Genomic DNA, 11,646 nt, shown 5'->3' with positions numbered 1-11,646 from the left:
CAAATGCTTTTGCAATCAAGAGATCAGATGAATGCTTCATGGGTTTGCATTGGCTAGAAAGATTGTCTTTTATTGTGATTGTAGTAATGTGTTTTAGTTAGTAATGTGTTTTTATTACACTTTGGCTCGACCAAAAATCGCTTTTAAATGTGCTTTATAAATAAAACTTGATTTGATTTGATAGCAAAAAGAAGACAGTCCTTCACGTAGCATTATAGAAAGTCAAATGCTGTAGGGTTGTGCTGTATTTATGATATCTTATGCTTATATATCTTTAAAACTACATTAAGGTGGCAGATGTAATTGCTGCCTGTGTTGAGAGACTTCAGAAGTGCTGCTTTGATGTTCCTCACAGTGAGTCCTTCCTGACTGTGGAGGCAATGAGAGACCTGTCTTTGTTGTTAATAAAGGATGGGAGTCTGTTTAATATTAACAAGTGTATTTTCCAGAAGGCAAGGGCTGTGAAATGAATAACCTGAAACAAATAACTGCATGGAATTTCGACATAATGATATGAATAATAATACGTTTTATTTGTATAGCACCTTTCATACAAGAATCTCAGTCCAAAGTGCTTCACAGTAGACATCTCTTAAAATACTCACAGAAAATCGACATCACATTTAATACAATAACCAGTAAGGCAAAAAAACGGCTTTGAATAGACATATCAAAAGATTGATTAATGGTACGACAATAAAAGTGTATTAAAAGGAGGATGGTGCAGAAAAAAAAAAAACTATTGTAGTTTTAAAAACATAATCCAGAATCTTAAAAGGACTGTCGATAATTTCACCCGGCTTTGTCCATGTTTCACAAGAAGAAGAAAAAAGCAGGCTGGCACAATAAAACACAAACTGATCTGAAAACATTTAATGAATAGGTGAATCTGATCACACACACACGCATACAGATAAATGAACAGATACAAATACAAACTTATAAATACTCCATCTACAGTATGCATGCACATAGACACAACCATAAAATGATAATAATAATAATTCATTTATTTTATATAGGCGCCTTTCAAGGCTCTCAAGGTCGCCGTACAAACACATAAAAACAAGATACACAATACCTAACACCAGCATAAGAAACATAAACAAGACAATGCAGTATATAACAAATCAAATAAATAAAACAGGATGTGTGATGGATAACGATCAGGGTGGATATGCGAGTGTGAAGAGATATGTGTTGAGGCGTGATTTGAAAATGGGGAGAGAGTCAGTGTTGCGGATGTCAGGTGGGAGGGAGTTCCAGAGGCGGGGTGCAGAGCGGCTGAAGGCTCTAGACCCCATGGTGGTTAAACGGAAGGGGGGTGCAGTGAGGCTGAGGGAAGCAGAAGATCTGAGTGTGCGGATGGGTGTGTTGATGTGCAGGAGGTCGGAGAGGTACAGAGGAGTGAGGTTATGGATGGCCTTAAAGGCGAGGAGCAGAATCTTAAAAACGATACGGGATTTGACGGGGAGCCAGTGAAGTTGCTGAAGAACAGGAGTGATGTGGTTAATGGAGGGGGTTCTGGTGATGATGCGGGCGGCAGAGTTCTGAACCAGTTGAAGTCTGTGGATGGATTTGAGAGGGAGACCAAAGAGAAGGGAGTTGCAGTAGTCGATGCGGGAAGTGACCAGGGTGTGAACAAGAATGGCGGTGGTCTTAGGGTTAAGGGACGGGCGGAGGCGGTTGATGTTGCGTAGATGGAAATGCACATAGCCTACACATATTATGGAAAATATAATGCAGATACATGTAAAGGCCCTGACACACCAACCCGATTTTGGGAGTCAGAGGCCGTCAGAGGCTGTCGGGCATTCGCGGCGCCGTAGTCAGGTTGGTGTGTCCCGCACCGTCAACCGTGACACGCCTTATTTGGACTGCCAGACCCGATGCATGGCCGATTCAACATGTTGAATCGGCCATGCATCGGGTCCTTAGAGGTAGTGGATTAATAAACTTGACCTTTTTTGCGTTCCATGCAAATAAGTATTTTTGTGCAAATAAATGAAGACTTACTAAAGAATGTTTCCTGACAGTGACGCCTCCCTTCTCATCTGTCAGTGTTAATTTCATGTTTTTTGTCCTTCCCTTCACACTTGTTCCACCCACAAGGCTCATTGTATGTCTTTGTCTTTAGCTGCACTGGTTAGCTGTTAGGAGCTGCTGACAGCAGAGAGTTAAGTGAGAAGTCAAATAACCAACTTTTATCATAACATAATCTTTAGTATAAATTACATTTTTATTGATTGACCCCGTAAACTTTAATAATGACAGAAAACATACCTTTTGGATTTATAATTTCCTATTCCGCTCTAATGTGTGAGTGTGTTTAGTTGTATGTGTTGTAAAGATGGACACATGTATTGATATAATCTTTGCTTTATTGTATGCCTCTCTGTGAACACCTAGTCCAGATCAGTGGTAGATACTCGCAGATACGGCCTTATTCATTTAATGGAGATTGATAGTGATTTGATTATTATAAGCAGATATACGCCGTCCACTTTCTTGTATTTTTAACACAATAATATAATATTTCATTCATCCTTATTATAATTTGAAAGGAGACACTGTGCATAATGAGCACTTTTACTTTTAATTGACTTACATGTGGCTGATAAAACGTCTTTACTTCTACTTAGGTGCCATTTTGAATTCAGGACTTTGACATCGAATGGAGTATTTGAAGACCAAAGTGTTTTAGCTTGTCTTTAAGTAGAGGAGAGGATTTCTTCCACTCTACCTGACTGACTGTGGTGTAGTCGAGATTATAGGACCTTTGTCTCTCTGTTCCCTTTGTTTGAATGAGTTTCCTCCTGGGTGTATTGGTGAGAGGAGGGTGTTGAATCTGTTTGGAGACCTGCTGGATATCCTCCTGGATCTTCTTCATAAGATATCAGCATGGTTAGTTCATCTGTACACAGCATGTCTGTCTGTTCCGGTTGTTGCTTTCCTAAGTGTTCTTTACTGTACTCTGCCACTTTAAGCATGATCTGTTCCACGTTATTCTACTCTACTAATCATCATCACTTTTCTTACGGCTGATTGGCCTCTTCTGGACTAAATAATGTTGTTTCTTTATATATTTCCATAGAAAAAGGATTCCCCTCAACATGTCCCCTCTTGCAGTCTAGGTGCTTCACTGAGATTTTGGTTAAAGTGGACCTATCATGCTATATTTGAATAATATATTGTAGGGCCATACCTCTATAAAACATGTCTGTGAAGTTTTTTTTCTCAAAATACCAAACAGATCATGCATTTTAGCCATGCCTCATTTCGCTCTATTTGCTCTATTCCAGCCCTGTTTTCACAAGGGCTGATTCTGTGGCAAATGAGCTGCAGCTGACCACGCCCCTCTGCAAAGGAGGGGGGCGAGGCACGAGCGTCATGTTACCATGCTGTTACCATGCTGTTACCATGCCACGCAACCTCTCATTCCCCTGATAGGTGGAGAGTTGCCCATATAGGCGGAGCTCCTCGTTTCTGACGTCAGAGATATTTCAAATCTGGATCAGTCTGGATCAGATCCGTTGCAGCCCCGTTTTTAGAGATTTGGGTATGGAGGAAAAGAGAGAGGGTTGTATTTTCTGACACTTGGTGAGTTCCCTGACACACCGAAGACACATATTCATGTATAAAAGACGTACAAAGGTGCATTTTGCATGATAGGTCCCCTTTAAAGTACAAACCACAGACTGTCTGTGTCATGGCAAATACAGTCGCTGGTTTATTTATGTCTGTAGGCTGTTGTTGTGAGTGTACAAAAGTGCATTTTGCATGATAGGTCCCCTTTAAGTTAAATGCCTTGACATTGAATGCAACTTGGCTGGAATCAAGTTGCCAACTATGCCGTATGATTCGCCAGCTTGTCCAACGTGATCCAATGTGATGATAAGAAACTTAGAATATTAACTATTCTTCTTTAGGATTTTAAAAGTTTTTTCCTAACCCAATCCAATCCTGTACAGATTCTTAAACCCATTCAGGGAGTGATTTGTAATATTGATATCTAGACAAGAGAATATGTTTATTCCCCCTACATAATATGGCTGTATGTTAGGAAGCATACAGTAAAGCTCCATTAAAGCTCTCTGTGTTTGTGTCTCTACTACAAAGTCACCCTTTATTCTAACTGTCGCCATCCATACACAAACCAAGATAATGCACACTTCTAATTTCCCCCCAGAACCAGCTAGTGTAAAATAAAATATATCAAGACTGGGCTTTTCCAATTAGATATAATTGTCTACACTTTTAGGTACATGTCTGACATACTGATTATACAGCCAAGGTGAGTTTTTGAAACACTATGTGAAACACTAAATCCTTTGCAGGAACATTAAAGTATAGAATGAAAATAAAGCTTTCATTTATGCAGAACTGTGTGTTTGAGCTGTATAATGATGAATAAGAAAGAGGATTCTTCTAAATGTGTTCATGTCCAACCATGAGTTCCTGGTCTTCTGTTGATTCATGGAAAAAGGTCCCATATACTCTTTTATACATATCCAACAATTATGTAAAGGTTTATGCTTGTTAAACTGTCATAATGAAATAAAGAAAGGACAAACTCAAATGTGGCCTTGTTCTTGTATTTATTGTTGATATATTTTCTACCTTTTATTAATGATAGATAATGTATTTACTGCAAAGAGCATCATCATCACTTACTTCACCATCAGTCATGAATAATATCTTATTAGCACTAATACACCACATTGTAATATACATGTTATAAATCCTATTGCAATGTGCACATTTTTACCGTAACTTGTTTATATAATGTTTTATTTTATCTTTTATTTTACTTTTACTTTCATGGTTTATGTTCAAATCAATATTTTGATTCTGTTTTTTATTTATTTATCTTTCATTTATTGTAGTTTTAACTGAAGCAGCCAAGATGAACATGAAACATGAAACCACATTTTTCCAGGGATAAACAAACTATTCTGATTCTGAGTGAATAATGCACATTATTTTCCCCAGAGGTGACTATACTGTGCAGTAAAGGCCATAATAAATCGAGTCCCCGGTTTAGTATTCCTACGTGTATAACGTTGAGATTATTGCATTAAAAGTGTAGACACAATCTTTTTTTTTTAGCTTGAACAAAACAGTCTCCCCTGACTTGTAAACTGCAACCGGCAAGATATTTTAGCAGACCGTTGTACACTTCTTTTGACAAATATATATATCTATATAACAATAATTAAGTAGGGATAAAAACACATATACCAAGGACCCATAACTAATTTTATTTACTTGAAATAATCATTTCACAGATAATTGATATTTTTGTCGTCCATAAAAATGACAACTTTTGACACTGTCCTGATGTGAGTGTTCCGGACAGAAAGGGCTGTGATACCCCTGTTGGGCAAGCAGATGGAGAGCAGCTCTCATACATACACAAGAGATACAAAAGGATGTGAACCCAGGGCCGCCCCTGGCCAACTTGGGGCCCCAAGTGACATTGTGAGATGAGCCCCCCCCCAACCGACAGGAGTGAACAACATTTTTTTTTTGGACACAAAGTAGGCTACTTTGCAAATATAATTCCTGTTTATTATTATTATCAACACAGTTACTTTTTTATACAGTGAGGTAAATGGTAAATGTGCATGTATGTCGTTCAGTATGCGTTTACAGGTGAATACGTCTGCATTTCCTGCCAAATACTAGCCTCAAAAAGATTAAAATATATATATTTTTTTTTTTCCTTTTTTTTTCTCACTCAAATTAATAATTATAACAGTACAACAAAAAAATTCCAATGTCATGGAGTAATAGATGTATTTATTTTTCTTCTCAAGAGAGTACCAGAATGTGTATTTTATGTTAGTATTTCAAAAAATCTCCTGGGGGAGAATCCCCCCAGACCCCCCTGCAGGGGTTGGGTTTTCAGCATGTCAACTCTTTCACCTGTGGGGAAATTGCAGGATTGGCTCCAGGTCGCCCTTTTTATTTACTACAAGACAAATGTGCCTTTTTATTTCATACAGTTCCATTTGGATTGAGACAGGGAAATGATCTAAACCTCACGCGTGGCGTTTCACTGTCAAGGGGGGCGATATAGCGTGTATGTAATTACATTGCAAATAGTGACATGAGCCCCACGACTGTATGGGTTAGCCCTACCATAGATTACCCAACAAAAATACTCTGGAGCCGCAACTGCTGACCCGTATTGCGCATGCGCAAATCTAAGATCCAGTAGAAATTATAAAAATAAAAAAAGTCTGCTGCTTATTGTTCTAGGCCAAAATAGAGTCATAGAGTATATGAGAGTGAGAGTGTGTTAATTAATATATTTGGCAGTTTGGAGTATGTCTGTAGATTTGTTTGTGTGTGTGTGTGTTTGTTTCATGTATAGGCCTCTCACGATAATTCATTTTGTTGGATACATTTTCCCGGAAATTATTGTCGGCACCGTTGTATGACCATTTTAGACCACTGACATAATGATAATATATAATAATAATTCAAGTACATCCTTTCAAACTGCTAGTCACATCCTCATGTAAATGGCAATTTATCGAGTTCATTTTAATTTATCGTACGATAAGTCAATTAATTGCTCATCGCGACAGGCACACAATAAAACAGTGGAAACAAACATGTGTTTGACTTTCATTAGTGAATGAAACTGTGTGCCCTTTGTAGTCTGTGTCCAATATTGTGTATTTGTATATATATCCTGTATATATGCTAAGATCCCGCTGCTGACACGATAGCAGTCATTTTGTGCGCATATGTGTAATTAAACCCATCCATCCATCCATCTTCTCCCGCTTATCCGTGGTCGGGTCGCGGGGGTAGCAGTTCCAGCAGAGAGCCCCAAACTTTCTTTTCCCTGGCGACATCAACCAGCTCTGACTGGGGGATCCCAAGGCGCTCCCAGGCCAGCGAAGAGATATAATCCCTCCACCTGGTCCTAGGTCTACCCCTTGGTCTCTTCCCAGCTGGACGTGCCTGGAACACCTCCCTAGGGAGGCGCCCAGGTGGCATCCTAACTAGGTGCCCGAATTAAACCCATGATATCAAAATCTCACTCCAGCCAGGTACCCAAAGTTGGCAACCCTGGTATAACAAGCTAACGGCTAACTCGCGCCAGAGTCCTGCACGGGTCTGATTTTCAAGACCCGCTCCCGCCCCACACCCGCGACGTGCAATACCGAACCCGCCCCGCTACCCGCACATATTGCCAATTAGTTCCGCGACCCGACCCGTCGGCACAAGATCCGCGACCCGACCCGAACCCGCATATATATGAGCAGTGAAAACGTGCAATTATTAACACACGCAGTTGCATATTTGTCTCAAAAAGCGTGGGATGTTGGTTATTTTCTCCATCTGGGATGACACCAAAAGCCTCCCAGACGTTGGATTTCGCTCTTGAGGAAGTGTTATTGAAAATGCTGTATTCTCCGCTAGAGAGCTTCACCTCAGCCATTTCGAATGTGGCGCGCACAGCAGCAGATTGATGCGCTGCAGAGGTTATGATTATGCACGGTCCCGCGGGGGAGAGGTCTGAGGATTTAAACATTAAACTAAATTATCATTATTTCAATATATTTATTATGCAACACCCGCGACCCGACCCGCATCATCTTTGTTTACCCAGAACCGAACCCGGAAAAAAGCGCTTGAAAAAATACCACCCGCGAATCACCTTTTTTGCGGGTCACCCGTCGGGTACCCGCGGGTACCCGACCCGATGCAGGACTCTGACTCGCGCTAGCATCGCGAGCTAAGCTACATGCTAAAATGCTAACCGGAGTTGGCAATTCTTATCATAAATACCTCAAATTGCATTTAATTGCTCATTAACCGTGTCGAGTTTTCCCAAACTGTTACTGAGTTGATCCGTTAACATGTTATAACATTTACTGATTATTTATACATTTCTAGACAGTTTACCCACCTGAGAACAATGACAATAAGTCACACACATTAGCGTATGGAATGTTCTGGCAATCCCTTAACTTCTTAGGTCTTATCCCAAACCAGAACGTCAGACCTCTAGCCAATGTAAGTGTAGAGCACCATCTACAGGTTAAACTGTATAACAGCACACAAACTAAATAGCAGTCGATACTTGTAACGAAGCTTGGTGAACATGAGCTTTTATGTAACTTAATAATAATAATAATAATTCCTTACATTTATTATAGCGCTTTTTCCAGTGCTCAAAGCGCTTTACAGATACACATTACACATATTTTTTTTATTTATACATGCAATGGTCACTATGGACAATACCCACAGGAGCAAGTTCAGGTGAAGTGTCTTGCCCAAGGACACAACGGCTTTACAGACGCAGCAGCGGCGGGTTTCACCCCTTGATCTGATGATCATTGCACAGCGCACTGCGCCACACCGTCCATCTTCACGCCTCGAAGTCATCAAGGCGCTTTTACAAGTACACATTGGTATTATACATGTACTGTGGACAATACCCACAGGAGCAAATCCAGGTGAAGTGTCTTGCGGCAGGAGCGGGTTTCGAACTGGAGTTCCCCAGCACCCCCCCTTGATCTGATGATCAGATGCACAGACCACTGTTCAAGTCTCAAATGTGTAATGGGTAAGCTCCTCCCACACTGGGATACATTATACTCTGCACTTAACGTACAGTATACTCACAATACTATCAGACAAAATGAGCAATGCAAGTGAAGAGAGGACAGCCCTGGGCTATATGGAATACATCCTTGAGGAGGATCACGACAGCGAGATAGAGGAGAACGTTTCCGAGGATGAAGACTACCTTGAGGTAAACGATGAAGATTATGATTATGATCAATCAAATGAGGAAACTGATATTCGCCCAGATGCGACATTCATGTCCAGAAATTGTGAAATTCAGTGGTCCTCATCCCCTAATGGCCAGGCAACACATCGGCAGCAAACATAATGAAGGCAGTGCCAGGGCCCACCAGTCTCTCGTGTCACAGACATCAAGTCTGCTTTTGAGCTGGTAATTTCGAACACAGTGCTGAAGATCGTTCTGGATATGACCAATCTGGAAGGGAGACGTGTGTATGGGGAGGAGTGGAAGGAGCTGGACTAAATGCATTTACATGCGTATTTGGGTCTCCTCATCCTGGCTGCGGTCTACAAATCCAAGGATGAATCGACAGCCAGCCTGTGGGACGCAGACACAGGCAGGAATATAATTCGAGCCACAATGTCTCTGGGGACTTTCCACATTTTCTCAAGAGTGATCCGATTTGATAATCGTGACACAAGAGCTGGCAACCGTGAGAGAGACAAGCTGGCAGCTATAAGGACAGTGTGGGACAAGTGGGTAGAGCGGCTTCCACTACTCTACAACCCAGGACCTAATGTCACAGTGGATGAAAGGCTGGTGGCATTCAGAGGTCGTTGCCCATTCAAGCAATACATGCCTTCGAAACCGGCAAAATATGGCTTGAAAATATGGGCAACATGTGATGCAAACTCCAGCTATGCACTAAACCTGCAGGTTTACACTGGAAAGCCAGTTGGAGTAGCCCCAGAGAGGAATCAGGGCATGAGGGTTGTGCTCGACATGGCACAGGGTCTCAGGGGTCACAACATAACTTGTGACAATTTCTTCACATCCTACAGCCTGGGTCAGGAGCTCCTGAAGAGAAAGCTAACAATGGTTGGAACTGTACGAAAGAACAGAACGGAACTCCCTGCCGAAATGCTGGTGATCAAGAACAGGGTCCCTCAATCCTCCAAGTTTGTGTTCACAGACACCACAACCCTACACACACACACACACACACACACACACACACACACACACACACACACACACACACACACACACACACACACACACACACACACACACACACACACACACACACACACACACACACACACACACACACACACACACACACACACACACACACACACACACACACACACACACACACACACACACACACACACACACACACACACACACACACACACACACACACACACACACACACACACACACACACACACACACTCTTAATTGCTGTTACAATAAAATACTTGCAATACAAATCCTTATGACTCATTTGGCTTGATTCTAAATGAACGGGTCAATTTGACCCTGAACAGAAGAGATGTCTCGTCTCTATTTATCAACATCAACCAATTGTAAAACAAGTTGGAACATTTTAAAATTAATTTAAAACATGTTATGTTATGCAAAACTAATGTATTTTATATCAAGGCTTTTCCAATGTAAAAAATAAATGTGTTTGAATGTATATTTTTGGGGAAAACAAGTGACTTATTATAATGGAATCATGATCTGTGAGGGGTGAATAACACAATTGCACTAAATATTGATTTCATTGATAGTAATAAAAGGTACAAACTATGTAAAAAAAAAAATCTGGATTTTGGGGCTTCTGACCATTTTTGGATAATTAAACATGCACTGGGTCAAATTGACCCACGAATATTATTGCTGTTACAAAAAAACGAATATAACAGGAGGGTTAAGCATTACATGCCTCATATTTTACAGTCCACATATCCACACATTTCATTTCATCGTTCATTTGACTCAGATGTGCTGATAATATCCGCAATATAAATCTTTAAACGTCTTCTTACCTTTAAAAGTCCATCACGAACGGTCTATTATGCTGCAACTCTACTGTGCTGCTAGCCGCAGATCGTGGAACTCTCAATAGTTCCCCTGGAAGTCAGCGGCAAGCTAACTTCCGGGGAATTATTGAGGGCTCCACGATCCGCCATTGCTGTAAAAAAACTGGTCCATTGGAGTGAACGGAGATGTCGTAACTCTTCTATTATAGGGCTCTGGTCAGGGCCATGCCAAGGGAAGCCAGAGGTGGCTGGCTTCTCTTGCCTCACAATCCAATCAAAGCGCATCAATTTAGTGTTGCAGTGACGCGTCCTAAAACCCGGAAGTAAGCTGCGCTCGGTTTCCCTCGACAAAAAATAAATGGGATTTCTCCATAGGATTTTGGAAAATAGCTCGAAATAAGGTCAGTGGAAAACGAACCTGTTAGATAAATGCACGTTTTGTTCAGTCGGATAATATCCACATGTCTACTCTACTTTTATAATTTCGAATCATAAATCTTATCGATAGAAGATAGATAGTGTCACTGCACCACTCTCACCGCCGTTAGAAAGTAGCAAGCAACTGAAGCAAGTGCAATTATGGAGGGTGGAGATTTGGAGTATTTAATCAAAAATAATTGTACTAAACTTCCGCTACAGCAATAACAAATAAAATCTGATGACAGGCCGATGCCCAAACTGGAGCTGTGTACAGCGAGGGAAAAAGGAGTGAATCGGACGTAAAACGTTAAAGGTCTCCTGATTTAGTTTGTGAATGAATGCTTATTAGAGTTTCGGCTGCAGAGTGCGTGCGGACATGTCGGTTAGATAACAGGCAAACAGTCCTGCATCTGTATGATATGTGCGTAAAATGCCGGGTGCTGTAATCACTCATCTGGTTACCCGACCCAAAAGAAAGGACGTATTATTGGCTTCCCCTAATTTTTTTCCCACGCCAAGCTACTGAGAATACCTACCATTCCTGACACCGGAGCTCTCGTTTTCAGTGGCTGTTGCCACAACGCCTCAACACACTGCCAGATATCTGGCAACGGG

This window comes from Pseudochaenichthys georgianus, chromosome 15 (assembly GCF_902827115.2).
Source record: "Pseudochaenichthys georgianus chromosome 15, fPseGeo1.2, whole genome shotgun sequence".
In the NCBI taxonomy this organism is placed as follows: domain Eukaryota; kingdom Metazoa; phylum Chordata; class Actinopteri; order Perciformes; family Channichthyidae; genus Pseudochaenichthys; species Pseudochaenichthys georgianus.
The sequence above is the reverse complement of the archived record's forward strand: the minus strand, read 5'-3'. Positions refer to the sequence as shown.